Source organism: Rhinatrema bivittatum, chromosome 1 (genome assembly GCF_901001135.1).
Source record: "Rhinatrema bivittatum chromosome 1, aRhiBiv1.1, whole genome shotgun sequence".
Lineage (NCBI taxonomy): Eukaryota > Metazoa > Chordata > Amphibia > Gymnophiona > Rhinatrematidae > Rhinatrema > Rhinatrema bivittatum.
Genome location: NC_042615.1, coordinates 237339314 through 237355855, shown reverse-complemented (window position 1 = coordinate 237355855; position 16542 = coordinate 237339314).

Sequence of the window (16542 nt, the reverse complement as noted above, 5' to 3'; positions counted from 1 at the left end):
TTCTCACTACCTGAAGGGCTGTGTTATATGGAGATTGCGGTAGAAAAGCCTACCTGTAACAGGACAACTTGTTTCACTAATACGGAGCTTCTTATTGTGCTCAGGCTGCAGCAGCAGAAGCAAAAGGAGGAAAGAGAGAGGCAAAGGGGAAGGAGCCCAGGAACAGCAAAGGAGACAAGAGGAAGGGCCTCAGTGAGCACCATTTCAATGAAGAACATGAGACAGGGCAGAGCCAGGAATGTTAGGCCCTGGTTCATTCTATTGAGCCTATCATTTATTTATTTATTTATTTATTTATTTTATATACCGATATTAGTATGCAAACATCATACCGGTTTACATTACAACTGAAAGATCGAAAGTACAATGAACAGAGAAAAAAGGGGAGGGTCTCTAAGTAATCAAAGAGAAAAGTAAGAGAGGAACGTGCGAACAGTGAAACAGAAAACTGGGTACATTTTCCAATGGAGTAACATATACACAATAAATGATCCTCTTTGTTGTATGGATAACATATATACAATGGTCTTAGGGAGGAGTTATGTACAGGGGTTCGGTAAGACTATGGAAAGTTTACTAGTGGTCAGGATGGCGAGGTTCCAGGGGGGGAGGACTCGGTGTCAACCGGGGGGGGGGGGTCTAGGAGTGCGGGCTAGTCTGGGTAGGCTTGTCGGAAGAGCCAGGTCTTTCGTTTTTTTCTGAATTTGGAGAAGCATGGCTCAAGTCTGAGATCGGGCGGGAGGGAGTTCCATTGTTTGGGGCCTGCTATGGAGATTGCGCGGTCTCTTGTGGCGGAGAGGTGGGCTCTTTTGAGGGGAGGTACTGTTAGAGTTCCTTTATTGATGGATCTGGTGGGTCGGTCCGAACGTGAGAGTCGAAAGGGTTCCTCCAGCCAGTCGGAGTTGTGGGAGTAGATGGATTTATGAATTATGGATAAGTTTTAAAGAGGATACGGGACGCAATGGGGAGCCAGTGGAGGTCTTTGAGTATGGGAGTAATGTGGTCAGATTTCCGTGTGTTTGTGATGACCCTGGCCACAGCGTTTTGGAACATTTGTAAGGGTTTGATGGTGGAGGAGGGGAGACCATGTTTTGGGGGAACACGTGGCTTGGTATTCAAAAGCCAGGGCATAACTGATGAAAGTTCTAATGTTGAGGGTTGAGGAGATATCCATTAATTTAGGGACCCCAATACCTCCAAACTCCAAGAACAATCAAACAATGCATACCCTTCTACAATAGTCACCTATGGTTGTATAATGTAGATGCAAAATAGTGGCAAAGGTCATGACAACAAATAAGGTGTAGAAAAACATGTACCAAGGCACAACCAATTGATATAATGATCATCGTGCCCTACTGAGGAACCACTGATGCAGAAAGCAAAGCAAACACGTTTCAAGGGACATAAATTGCATAACAGCTCTGAGAGACAGAGTCCCCAAAAGAGACTCTTTGGCAAAATAAACTTAAGGGAAAGCAGCACTAAGTATTCCCACAGAGGTGCAACTTTGTCTCACCACTAGGACATCTTAGAGTTGCAGACACCCCCCACCCCCATCACACACACACACTTGCCTCGACCACCTCTTGTTCTGGGGCCTGACATCTTAGGCTGCAGGTTGTAGAAATTGTCTGTGTAGAATTTTGAGAATGTAGAAAAGGATGCCAGTGAGCACAAATCCTCTCTCTATGTCCTGCCTCACTATCATTCCTAAATCATACATTGAGGAGACAATATTGTCCCCTGTGTTCTGTAGATGATCAGGCATTTAGGTAAGAACAATGCATACTTTGGAACATTTTAGTTCAATTATCAGATGTTTTTGCTCAGATGCTTGATTTATTTTTTTGACTCTTCTGAGTCCACTCTTAATGGTACTCATTAGCATCTGTCCTTTGATGATCTAGAGTTCCTGAAGGTGCTGGAAGGCAGTTGGCTAGAGTTCCTGAAATGGTAATACGAAGCTTCCAAAAAGGGATGTGAAGAATTGGTAGCAAGGGACTATTTAGGTATGGCCCAAAGGACCAACTACTATTGCTGGGGATCACTTAGGAGCAGATCAAAGATCAGGTCATGCCCTTCAACTTTTTCTTTTCCCTTAAGTTTGTACGGATGATGACTATAAAACCCTAGCAGATTGTTCTATTCCATAAGCTTTCTATATAAAGTAAACTGTAAATAATAGCTGTGTTTATAGATTTTAAAACATCCAAAAATGGAAGATTGACTAAATGACTTTGCATAGAAAAATTCAAATTAGAGTCCAGTGAATTTAGCCATGAAACAAAACCCAGCAGTTGTATTTTGGTGGAAGTTCATACAAAAAAGGTATCATCAATATAGCAAAGCCACAACTTTATATGAGCAAACTACTGTGACTGATATAAGTGATCTTCCTCAAATCTGGACACATAAAGGTTTGCCACATTGGGTGCCATTGTGGCCTCCATGGCTATGCCATGAACTTGTTAAAAAAATGTTTGATCAGAAGAAAAATAATTGTGAAAAATAGCAAACTTAGCCAAATCTAAAATAAATGAAGACGGTATCCTTTGTGGTTGAGGACAAACTGCAAGTATGGTATTGATAATTTCTAATGCTCCCATCTCTGGGATATTGTATGTAAAAATTCCATATCTAATGATACCAAAATGGTGTCAGAGGTCTACCTTGAATCTTTTATAAAATTTGTAGTACATGAAATGTGTACTGAACATAATATTTTACTAATACCAGTATTTTTATTTTGTCCCCAAAGTACATAAATTGATGGAAGCGCTTCCAGGCCTTACAATAGTATCAGGTCGGGGGTCCATTCTGGAACCTATTTTGGTCTTCATTGATTTTTTTTTTTTTAGTCATTTGTTGTTTTAGCAAAATCTTATTGTGGGAATGAGCAGTGATTCCCACAGTCCTAAAGACAAACTAGATTGACTCCAGCCTTCTTAAAACAGTAAACTCTGTATTATAAGTGTACACTCTACACTTACAGTGTGTTGCTTCATCTCAGCTCAAAGTTTGGACAGTATTGCATACAGGAGCTGCCTTCCTTCTGGAAACCTCAGGCCTGGTCTGGTTATCCCCACCTGGATCCCAGTTCTTATTCCTCAGCCTCTGGCTATGCCCTCTGAGCCCCACCTGCCCCGCAGGATCCTGCCCATAGAACATACTTCCCTTAAGGCACTTAAGGGGGACCAGGTGTCTAGCCTGGTCCTGCACCGTTAAATAGGGGAACACTAGGGCACTGCCTCACATACGCCTCCCCTCAGCTTGGACTCATTGGGCCAAGCATCCCTACTCCCTCCTGGATCCCATCCACAAGAGTCCAAGACCTCCCAGTCCCCTTCTCTTAGGGTTACCCTCGACTGTGTCATGACCACCATCCCAGGTGCCATTTGTGTGGTACCCATCCCCAGTCCTTTAATTAAGTCCTTTGCTGGTTCTGGGTTTAACTCCCACCCCAATGGAGCTATAAGGACTGACTGGGGAAACCACAAGTGCTGCTTCCTCTGTCACCATCTGCACCCGCTTCTTGGCTTCTGGTATAGAGACCCTCCTTGGCTCCTCTGTATCTTCCATAGCTGGAGTCTCCACCACGCCACCCTCTGGGCTCTCCATGGACTCTTCCTCCAGGTTCTCCTCAGCACCTCCCTCTGGGTTCTCCACAGTCTCCTCTTCTGTACACTCTTGTCACTTTCCCACACCGGTCACTGGATCCTCTACAGCCTCACTTGCTGGGGTCTCTGCAGCACCACCCTCTGGGCTCACCATGGCATCTCTCGCTTGCCTTTCCTTGCCCTCTGTCTCTGGGCTTCTCAGGGGAGGTATTTTGAGGCTCCCAATAGTGTTTGGGCACCATACAGGGTCTTCATCCAGGCCACCTGTAGCAGCGACTTCCAACTTCTTGTTACTGCCTCCTCTTGGGCAGTTTATGCCACTCTTGCTAGGAATTTCTGTGACCCCTTTCTTAGGGTTCTTCACAGCCCCTTCTCTGAGCTTCTCTTGGGAGCTTTCCTGGACTCCCAGTAATGTTTGGGCACCCTACAGGGTCTTCACCTGGATCCCCTGTTATGCCAATCTCTGACCTTGCTTCCGGCAGGCTATGAGTTTCTCTCAGCTCATTCACTAGCCTAGCATTCTCTCTGGAAACTTGTTTCTGGTCATCCTCCCACTGGGTCATCTTTGCTGAAATTTCTTATAGTTGAAAGACCAGCTGCTGCCATTCTGTAGTGCCCTCTCCTGGGCCTTCTGCATCATCACTTCTTGACAAGGCTGCGAAGCTCCACTCCACATAGAAGTTGACGATGGCCGAGGACTGCTAACTCCTTGCCATGCTTTATTGTAACCTTTTATCTCCCTCCAGGAGAGTCTGGATCAAGGCCTCCTTCATGCTCTCTGATTATTGTATTCTGGTCCTGCCATACCCTGGCTATTCCATTCCAGGTTTTCTTTCTGGCTGCACACCTAGCACTGCAGAGTAGCTTTCTTCCTTCTACAGGGACACACCTTGCTCCCACACATAGCATTCTCAGCCAACTCTGGCAGTTTTTCCAGGCCATCCCCTGCTCTGCACAGCCTTGCTGTACAAGTATTTCTTTTACTTTTCTTTTCAAGGCAAAAATTGTTTTTTAAAAGCTTGTTTAACCAGCAATAACTTGCTCACTGTCCCTGTATCCAAATATTAGCCTCTGCCTGACCTCAGCTTCTATCTTGTGCTTGACTTCAGCTTCCAGCTAGTGCCTGACCCCAGCTCTCAGCCTGCACAGAAGCTCCCAGTCCGTGTCTGCACCATGATGTTCTGCCAGAGACAAGTCCTACCGGCCCCCAGAGCCCAAGGGCTCAACCTGCGGGGGAGAGGGTTGATTAGGCAGAAGACCAGCCCTAGTCCAGCCCTGCAATCCTACACTGACTCTGTGGGGGTTCTCTCTGACTCCAGCTCGCTGCCCCATGACAAGTGGCGACTCTATCTTATGTGCAATTGTAAAAAACTTTAAAAATTGTTAACAGATAAGCACTTTACAATTACCAAGTGGCTGCTTAGTTCATTACCTTGGATAAGGACTTATTTTGGACCAATGATTATAACCATTGAACTGCTGGTCTTACATTAGTAACCACACTGGTCCTTCATCTTTGGTCAAAAAGATTTTTTCTTTTATGTCCTAACATTTGGAAAATACTTATGTGCGTACTTCCAAGTACCAGTGTACTGAGACTTTCACCAGTTCATCCAGATATTCACAAATTCACCAACACCCTCCACGACTGGCTCCAGGCTTTCCCACCCAAAACCTGAAGGCAAAAAAGAAGTCAGATTTAATATCCAAGACTTGAGTAGCAGGTGTAAAAGAATGTGCACGTTTGATGATATATTTACACATACTCCATTTATAGAACACATAATTGGACACGTTTCCAAACCTCACCCAGGAATGCCTTAAAACACCTTCTTTGTACGCATATAATTTTCTGTGCTTCACTGACAGTATAAACTTACTCCTGCCCTTCTGAAAATTTTCTTACCACGTACAGAGGCTAATTACATTCATATATGCCAAATTTTATGCACACAAATCCTGTGTTAAGTCTTTGAAAATTACCCCCAGTGTGATACTGAACATTTTTCAACAGGTAATAATTTCACTCATGGTAACGTATCAAAATTATCATACTTTATTTAATATTTTCCAGATAGACTACTGAGCAAGAAAAAAACAAAATTTAACATCTATAAAATATTTATTTATTTATTTATTTTTAATTTTTATATACCGAAGTTCTTGTAGGGACTACAAATCACTCTGGTTTACATAAAACGAAGAACTGCTCAACAGAGAGCGGAGCTTTACATGGAACAGTAGAACATATGGAACAGTATAACTGGTTGACAATTTAACATAGAGCTAAATAAAGAAATAATAGTTTAACTGGTAATAAATAGTAATAAGTAAAGAAATATAATATATTATATAAGCAGTATAACTATTTAACGTAGCAATAAATATAAATATAAGCAATGCCAAATATATATATGAAATAAAGTAAATTTTTGATCTCAAAGATAATTGTCCAGTTGTAGATATTTTAGAATTAGTACTGGATACAGTGACCATAATTAGGGTAATTAGGATACTTAGTAATTAGGGAGTCTGTCTGTCACTTAAGCGTCTGGGAAAGCTTGTTGGAAGAGAAAAGTCTTCAGTCTTTTTTTGAATTCTTGATGACTGGGTTCTAGTCTAAGATCTGGGGGAAGCGTGTTCCATAGGTGTGGGCCTGCTGAAGATAGCGCTCGTTTGCTCAATGATGATTTTATTTGTGGAGCAAGCAGTGTTCCTCTGTATGCGCTTCTGATTGGTCTGGAGGAAGTGTGTAGTTGTAGTTGCGAGCTTAATGTGATGGGAGCTAGTTTGTTTGTCGCTTTATGGATGATAGTGAGTACCTTATAGAGTATCCTTTGTTTAATGGGTAGCCAATGTAAGTTCCAGAGGATTGGGGTGATATGATCTTTTTTGTTAGTGCTAGTTAGAATTCTAGCCGCTGAATTCTGAACCATCTGTAATGGTTTGATGGTGTTGGCGGGTATACCAAGTAGCAGGGAATTGCAATAGTCTAGCTTAGAAAGAATGATGGATTGTAGTACTAGCCTGAAGTCGGAGAAGTGAAGGAGGGGTTTAAGTTTTTTGAGGACTTGCAGTTTGTAAAAGCAGTCCTTTGTGGTATTGTTTACGAACTTTTTTAGGTTTAGATGATTATCAAGCCATGCTCCAAGGTCTCTGACGTCAGATGAGAATGAGTTGTTTGTGTTTGGTAGAGAAAGGCTGGAAGAGATTGTGCGTGGATCCTGGGAGACAATGAGCATTTCGGTTTTATTAGCATTCACTACTAAGTTGAGGCTTGAGAGTAGGTTTTTGATGGGCTGAAGGCATTCGTTCCAGTAAGTGATGGTTTTTTGAAGGGATTCTGTAATCGGAAGGAGGATTTGTATGTCGTCTGCATATAGGTAATAGGTAAGCTTAAAGTTTGAGAGTAGATGGCAGAGAGGGAGGAGGTAAATATTGAAGAGGGTGGGTGAAAGTGATGATCCTTGTGGGACTCCTTACTCTGTCAAGATTGGATGCGATTCTTTGTTGTTTATCCTTACTTTGTAGAATCTGTTGCTTAAGAAGGAATGGAACCAACTAAGGGCTGTGCCTTTGATCCCTATGTTGGCTAGTTGGTCTATTAGAGTGGAGTGTTTTACCGTGTCAAATGCAGCGGAAAGATCTAGAAGAATAAGCAGGTATGATTGTTTATGCTCCATATTAACGAGGATTGTGTCAGTGAGAGATAGTAAGAGAGATTCGGTGTTTAGTCGTTTTCGGAATCCATATTGAGCTGGGGATAGAATGTTATGATCTTCCAAGTAATCTGACAGTTGCTTGTTGACAATTTTTTCCATCAGTTTGGCGATAAGTGGTAAGTTTGCGATGGGTCTAAAGTTAGCTGGGTCTGATGGGCAAGTGTTTGGTTTCTTTAGTAATGGTTTAAGTATTGCCAATTTTAACTGGTTAGGAACTAAACCTTGAGAAAGGGATGTGTTGATAATTTCTGCAATTGGTTTTGAGATGGTGTTTGGTATGGCGATGAGGAGATTTGTTGGTATTGGGTCTGATGGGTGGGAGGAAGGTTTGAATTTTTTGAGTGTGTTTTCAATCTCCAGTGAAGAAGTGAGCTCGAATGAATCCAGGCTTGTGGTTTGTTGCGGCCAGGATGTGAGGTGGTGAGTTAGAGTAAAGTTGCTGGATGTGATTGATTGGGTAAGGTTAGTGATTTTTGATTTGAAGTAGTTGGCTAGTTCGTTTGCTTTGTTGAGGGCTTGGTGGTCTGGGATAGTAGGCGGAGATGGTTTGGTTAAAGAGGAGACGTATGAGAAGAGAGCCTTTGAGTCGAATATAAAGTGGTGTATTTTTTTTCCGTAGAATTCTTTCTTTGTTCTAAGGATTGTATTCCTGTAGTTGTTGAGGAGGGATTTGTAGATGGCATGTGTAGAGGTGGTTGGGTTTTTTCTCCAGCTTTGTTCTTTTTTTCTGAGAGATTGTTTAAGGGATTTAAGTTCGGGTGTAAACCAAGGTTTCCTATTGTCTAGAGTAGGTTGTATGGTTTTGGTTGTAGTTGGGCAGATTTGATCTGCAATTTTATTGTTAATATTGATCCAAGAAGTAGTTGCAGTTGTTGCATCTGTGAGGTCCAGTTGCTTTAATGCTTCAGACATCTTTTCACTGAGTATGTCTGGAGAGCATGGTTTCCTGAAGTGGATGGTGATTTTGTTAGTGGTTTGAGGTGGTGGGTTGTTGATATTGAGGGTTGTGTGGATAACTTTGTGGTCTGACCATGGAACTGGTGAACAAGTGGGGTTGGTATGAATGTTAAAGGGATCGTTAATAAAGATTAGATCCAGAGTGTGGCCTGCCTTGTGGGTAGAACTGTTGATAATTTGAGTAAAGCCCAAATGGTTGAGAGATTACATCTATTCTGTTTGTATATCAGTCCTTTATTTCCTTGAATAATGGATTGATGCAAGATAAGGTACAGATTAATGATGCTGTATCTCTCACGCTCCTTGGCTAATTACTCTTTTCTTGCTTAAAAATATGTACCAAAGATTAGGGGCTGGATAGCTAGGTAGGAATAAAATCAGAACCTCATTCAAACAAATGGCAGTGGGTGGATGGGTGGATGGATGGATGGGGTGACATTGAGTTAAATTGATTAGGATAAATCCAGAACATTCATTACTTGATTTGAATCTCCGTATTTATCTTTTTTGGATCTTTTAAAAAAGGTTTGAATTGAGATGTAGCCCCAATCCCATTTTGGGCCTGAGCAGGATGGCACTCAGAAAAGGCCACAGACCATGCAAGGCCCCATGACTGTCCCGGGATTCATGCACAGGGGTTAAAATTACAAGTTTTCAAGGTCTTTAGGGGTTTTACTCATTCTGGGTGGCTCCTCTGCACACCAGTCATTTTCTTCACTGCCGTAGAAAAAGAAAATCACTCTTCATCCTGGCACGGTTGCTCATAATAAAATATTGAATTACCGTATTTTTCGGACTATAAGGCGCACCGGATTATAAGGCGCATTATCAATGAGCGCCTGCTAAGGCGTCCAGGTTCATATATAAGGCGCACCGGATTATAAGGCGCAGCGCATTAAATTAAACAAAGCTCAGACCATAGGGCAGACTTTATTCAACTTTATTCAACTCTTTCACAATAACTCTCAACTTGTTCAGTTGTAACGAGTCGGTTTTAGCTCTTCAGTGATGATTCCAGCCTTCATGAAAGCTCGGATGACACTGGAGACTGATACCTTCTTCCAGGCATCCACGATCCACTGGCACATAGTGGCATAACTCGTCCCTCAGGCATTACACCACATCTTGCTTCATAAACTAGCATAAAGAGATGGAAATTCCGGGGCACTTAAAAATTAGCACCTGTTTCTTTCAGTTAAAAAAAACAAAACAAAAAACACAACTGTTCATTCCTCCACCACAAATCCATCAAATCCTTCATCTTCAGTGTCTGAGTTAAACAGTTGGGCGTTTTCTATATCAAGCATGCTCGGGTCCCCCTCATCATTATCCGAGTCGGTCTCGTTGCTGCTGCTTAGCTTTTCAGTGATGATTCCAGCCTTCATGAAAGCTCGGATGACACTGGAGACTGATACCTTCTTCCAGGCATCCACGATCCACTGGCACATAGTGGCATAACTCGCCCGGCGTTGACTCCCTGTGTTGGTGAATGTGTGGTCACCTTCTGTCATCCAACGCTCCCACGCTGCTCTCAATTTAACTTTAAATGACCTGTTGACGCCGATATCTAGTGGCTGGAGCTCTTTGGTTAATCCACCCGGAATTACGGCAAGCTCTGAATTAGTTTTCTTCACTTGGGCTTTGACAGTATCGGTCACATGGGCGCGCATGGAGTCACAGACCAATAGGGATGGGGATTTGTGAAAAAAGCCGTCCGGTCTCTTGACGTAGACCTCCCTCAGCCACTCAATCATCTTCTCCTCGTCCATCCAGCCCTTTGGGTTAGCCTTGATGGTGACACCAGCAGGAAACTTTTCCTTTGGCAAAATCTTCCTCTTGAAAATGACCATGGGTGGTAGTTTCTGGCCATTAGCCTGACAGGCGAGAACTACAGTGAAAGATGACTTCTCGTTTCCTGTGGTACGTATAGATACCGTACTGGTCCCTGTTTTCTCAACAGTACGTTGTACGGGGATATCGAAAGTGAGGGGGACCTCATCCATGTTAGTGATGTGTTCTGGCTGGATATTCTTTTCTTTTATCTTGGTTATGCAGTAGGTGCGGAAAATGGCCAGCTTCTCTTCATAATCCTTTGGCAGTTGCTGGCAGACAGTAGTTCTGGTGCGGATGGAGAGATTACACCTTTGCATAAAACGAAAGCACCATGAAGGACCTCCTCGAAAGTCCTTGATCTCCATGTTGCGTGCTAACGCTGTGGCTTTGAGTCGAATAGAGACAGTGGGGACGCTTCTACCTGCGGTTCTCTGTTCGATAACCCACTGATCTATTTTGTCCTCCAACTGTGGCCATCTTGCTTTGTTTCCTCGGAAACTCAGTTTGGTCTTCTTTACTTGGCATAGGGCATCTTCTTGTTTCCTCCACTTACGCACCATAGATTCATTAATGTTGAATTCTCTCACAGCTGCTCTATTTCCATGCTCTACTGCATGACTTATAGCTTTAAGCTTAAAATCTGCATCATAAGCATGTCTCTTAACAGGAGGCATTTTGGAGTAGTGGGTATAAACATTTATTGAATGCACGCACATTAATGCTGGAGCACAGATACTCCGCGGGGATCCTGCAAAATAGTGTTGCGTAGAGAGGGGTGCCTTTTTTTTTAATCGGTTGCGCTCGGGTCAGGAGGAATCCGGGTAAACCCTTTAAAAAAGAGCCGGGTCTAAGTCTCTGCCTGCACGGCTCAGAGCCTTTTTTTTTTTAATCGTTTGCGCTCGGGTCAGGAGGAATCCGGGTAAACCCTTTAAAAAAGAGCCGGGTCTAAGTCTCTGCCTGCACGGCTCAGAGCCTTTTTTTTTAATCGGTTGCGCTCGGGTCAGGAGGAATCCGGGTAAACCCTTTAAAAAAGAGCCGGGTCTAAGTCTCTGCCTGCACGGCTCAGAGCCTTTTTTTTTAATCATTTGCGCTCAGGTCAGGAGGAATCCGGGTAAACCCTTTAAAAGAGGAAAGAGAGCATACGCGGTCGGCAGTAGCAAGAAAAAGATCGCGTTTAAACGCTCCACTTCTGCACGCGCTGATGCTCCTCCTCCTTCCTGCCTGTGCGTCACCGGAAGTAAACTTTACTGGAGCCGCGTGGGCAGGAAGGAGGGGAAGCATCAGCGCGTGCAGAAGTGGAGCAGCACTTGCGTTTACGGACCGCCGCGAATCTCAAGTCGCAGCGGCCCGAGAAGAAGAAGAGGCCCGGTAGCAGGGCCACTGCAGAGCCCATCCTGTGGCGACCCGCGAAGAGGAGGCCTAGAGGTGAGTGAGAGCCTGTGCTTGAGACTGAGTGTATGTGACAGTGAGAGCCAGTGTGTGTGTGTGAGAGAGAGAAATGCATGTGAGAATGAGAACCTGTGTGTTTGAGGGAAGAAGATGGAGAGAAAAGAAACAGAAAAAAAGACAATATAAAAGGAGTGGCAGCAGAATTCATATATAAGGCGCACCGGATTATAAGGCGCACTTCCGATTTCTGAGAAAATCGTAGGTTTTTATGTGCGCCTTATAGACCGAAAAATACGGTAAAACTGGTGGCAAACACAAAATCCAAAATCAGCATCATACTTGATCAGTGTACCAATATTGCAACAGAGTCCAAAAAATACAAAACACTAAATCACAGCCTCTTCCCTGTCTCCTCCAACCAGTTAGCTCTTTGGGGCAGGTTCTCTTCCCTGGGACCTCTCAGAACCTGTAAGCTATTCCTCTACTGTCCTTTCCTCTTTCTCTCTCAACTGGACGTCTTCGGGCTGATGTGTTTGGATCAGGCTTTGACTCTGGTGGTCTTCCCAGGCAGGCTGCCCTGCTACGCAGCAGGCCTCAGTATACCAGTTCACTGAACTTTGCAAGAACCTTCTTCTTTCTCTCTCTCTCTCTAGGAACTCCCAGGAACTTCCACCCCTTGGAAATCCTTCTCCTTCTTTTACATCTTTCTGGGACCCTCTCAGTGGGAGACGGGCCCTATGGAGCCCTTCAGTAGGAGAGGGCTCTAAGACTGCCAGGATTCGGGGCTTGGAACCCTCACTCCTCCTCAACTCTCAGCAATGCACGCAAGATAACTCCTGCTTCCAGTGGGGGCAGGGTTTTTATAATCACAATTTCATTCCTCCCAATGGAAAGCAGTGGTCTTCCTTATCACACTGACGTTACTCTAACATCACAAGGGCAAAGTCCAGTGAGACTTTTGTCATACTGAGGGCACTCAGATTGGCTGAAGCTACATTTTGCATTAGTGTGAGGGGCACAGACATTTTACTAGGGGCAGAAAATGGACTTCCTGTCTATACAGATAGTCACAGATTTTGCACTTTGTTTTGAAATGTTTGTAAGTTCATACTTTCACCAAATACTTTTAATATTTCAAATCTGTGAATATTTGAATAAATCAAATCAAAACAGAGTAAATTAGGATTAAGAAAAATATTCAACAAACTTCTAAGATACCCAGCTGTTACAGCCCCGGTCGCCATGCCAGCGACCGGGTCCTTACCTGCCCCGCGGGTCCCTCTCCGCCGCCGCGAGCCACGTGTCTCGGGGCCGGCCTGGCCGCATGGCAGCGGCGTCTCCCTCGTGGAGACGCCGGCGAGGGCCAGCGATAGCTCCTCCCCCTGCAGGGGAACGCGCGCGCGAGGGCAAGCCTTTTACAGGTCCAGCACCGGAAATGCTGAATCATTCCTCTCCTGACGTCAGCCTCGGCGGGGGATTTAAACCTGCAGGTTCCCTTCCTGCTTTGCCTTGCAACGCGGTCACTCCTCGGAGGATTAGTTGCTGTTCCTGTGTTCTTGATCCTGTGTTCCGGTTCCAGCGTTCCTGATTCGTTTCTGCTTGATTGCTGCCTGCCCTGATCCTGGTTTGTCTTCACAGTTCTGATTCTTGCCTGCCTGCCCTGATCCTGGTTCGTCTTCACGGTTCTGATTCTTGCCTGCCTGCCCTGATCCTGGTTCGTCTTCACAGTTTCGTCTTCTGCTGCCAGTCCTGACCACGGTCCGCTCCGGATTTTCTTCCACGCCAGCGTCTCTCCTAAGTCCCAGCGGTCCGGGTCCGGGTCCCCCCAGGAGGAGCCCTCCTGGGGGGACCTCGGACTTCCAGGGCGAAGCCACCTAAGTCCTAGCGACCCGGGCCTCAACAGCTCCTCTGGTGGGGTCACGGGTTTCCAGGTGAAGTTCCAACTCCCGCTGAGCGTGTCTGCCTGCCGATCGTCTCTCCTTGCCGGTCGGCCTAAGGATCCACATTCCGACGTCAACACCAGCAGCTGTGTAACTGAATTACCTAAACAAAGCTCAATAGTGCCTGCAGGGCTGCAGGTTGTTCTGCAAGACAAATCTACATGCTGATTGGCTCTCTCTAACAGCCAATCAGCATAAAAGTGAATTTTAAAAGCCAGATCCATGCCGAAATTAGGGGATGCATGAATATGTCGGGCTGGCGCGCACCAAGCGGATTTTAAAAGTCAGCTAGATACACACATACTTTCTGCTGCGTGCACAAATGAAAAGTTTTAGAAAAAGGTGAGGTGTGGGCATGGTCTGGGTGAGGCATGGACATTCCTGGATTTAAGCATGAAATTTGCATGTAAATACTTACACACACACTGGTGCATGCCAGGGTCCTCTGCCACATATCTTTGCTATTGCTATGGATGACGTATAAGTAGTAAAACAATAAAATACAGGCAGATCAGTGGGGTTTTAAAGGTTGGGGCTAACAGGGAGGAAGGAAGGCTATTAAACTAGGAGGGTTTGGAAGTCCTATTCCTTAAATGGGAGAACTGGGAAAATGGCCAATGGCGTTGGCATGCATGGCTTTTAAAATTCCCCCACTTACGTGGCAGAAGCGACATTTGCATGCACAAGCGAATGTCCGTTTAAGATTGCATTCACATGTACGCGCGGTCAGGCTATTTTATAACATGTGTGCATATATATGCGTATATGTTATAAAATGGCTGTGGCCCTGGGTGCAGGCCAACGAACGTGCACACATGTGTGCCTGCACGTTACATTAAACATTACCGTCATAGCTAGCAAACTGTTCACTATCACTATGGCACAAGATGATTAAATAGAGAAACAGGTCTCTGTCCAGATCCAGGATTCATATTGCTGCTGCCATCTTCTGATGAAGATATAGAATTGCCTGCTCTCACTGCTATGTTTGCTGCTACTGCCCTGAATCCAACTGAGAAAAAAACTTTGAAAATGATTTGAACTGCTTCCTTTTATATATAGATGTAATTTTATTTGGAGTATTTTTATCCCATGTCCCAATTCAAACAATGTACAATATAAAATAATATAAACAGCAATAAAAACAATACAAAATTATGTAGTGTGATGAATTCTGCTGATGCTGAACATAGCTTCAGCATCCATAAGCTTATATATTCAAAAAGATGATGAGGATTTTCCCAGGAAAATATAAAAAGGAATTATAGCACTATATTCCAATTCAAAATAAAAGTGATAGTGTGCAGTTAAATTTGGAATTTGTGTTTACTTGATAAATAGCTGATTTTTGTAAATGATGAGTTTTGTATTTGTATATAATTTAAATATTGTTTTAAAAATGTGAATGTTTTCAATAAAATCTTGACTTTTTTTGCATAGTCAGAGCTGTGAATCTTTCTGCAAAATTATGCAAATTTGCCACACAATTGTCACCGAATTTTGAAAAACCAGCCACAGAGTTTGCTAACCCTTTACTGCAGATTCTTGAAATAGCTGCTCTAGTAAACCGGGGCCTCTGTGCATATTTAATTCGTTCTGCTAACTAGTACTGGGAGTCACTGGAAGCTTGCTCTTATAGAGAAAATTAAAGTGACTGAAGGAATAGCTAGCTTGGGAATGCCATGACATCATGCATTGCCTCATAGAACCAAACGTGGCAGCAGCTCTGCTTTATGGTGCTGGGAAGCGCCACATTCTAACAGGAAAACAACTGTCCCAGTCTCGCGGGCTCTTCCAGGCAGAAGGCAGCAGTCAGCTGCTGCACCCATCAACTCCGATGTGCATGACAGGTGAAGAGCCTCTCATTCCCCCCAATCATGCTCAAGACCTTCCGGCTGATGCTTTCTGGTTTCCCTGCCTCTGGCCCCTCTCACCGTCGTTAATGTCTCTCCTACCTCTGCACTCCCTCTCGTGCCCTGCATTCCTCTTGCTGGTTTCCCCTTTTCAGCTCCCTTCTGCTTCTGCTTCAGCTTTCTGCCCCCATTCTTTGGCGGTGGCTCCTCCTCAATGACTTTTGCAGTCGTTCTGCTGGCTGTGCTGCTTCTCGCCCTTCAGCCTTTCTAAAAGCTATTGAAGGCTTCTCATCTTCTCCCTCCCTGATTTCCACCGCTCTTGGTTTCTTCCTCTCTCCCTCCTATTTTGCATCTTTTTTCATTAAAATATCCTCCAACTGTTTCCTATGGGGTGTATTTTAAAAAGAATTACATGTGGAAAATTAGCATATGTAGCATTCACTCACATACATGCTAGTTTATAAACATCAAAATATGTTTATATTTTCACATTTGCGTGTGCATTTACACACGCAAAAAAAAAAAAAAAAAGAAAAACAGGGTGGTCGAGAGGCTTTCCAGGGCGAGGTAAGAGCTGTGCATGTTGCTATTTTATAAGATACTCAAGTACATGAGACCACTTATATGGGCAATTTTAAACCTGCTAATAATTATCTTGCACATATGATATCAAATTCATCCCTTATCTCCTATTAGTTGAGTGAACGGTGGGGGGGGGGGGGGGGGGGGGGGGAGGGGGGTTTCAGGGTGAAGAATTAGGAGGGTCTCGATGACTTGGTAAACTGGTGACGGTATCAGTAAACTGGTGATTAAACTGGTGCGCATGCTTTAAAATATACCAGCTTCCGCGTGTAAATCAGGGATTTTACACATATGAATGTTGCGGTCCCGGTCACTAGACTTGCGACCGGGCCCTTACCTTCCTCTCTCGCCATGGCCTGCAACGGGGTCCGGTGTTTCTCGGCCCTACCTAGCCTCTCCGTGGTGGCGTCTCCACGAGGGAGACGCCGCCGAGTCCCGATTCTGACTCCACCCATCCCAGGGGTACGCAAGCGCGCGCGAGGGAGACTGTTTTGTTTTTTTTTTAATTTACTTTTTATTATGCATTTTCAATTTACAATATCAAAAAAAATATTCTTGACATTTTTACAAAGAAGCTTGGGGAACCAATTTCTATCTATCATCATAAAGAGATACTAACATAACTATTACCCTGTTTCATAGAGAT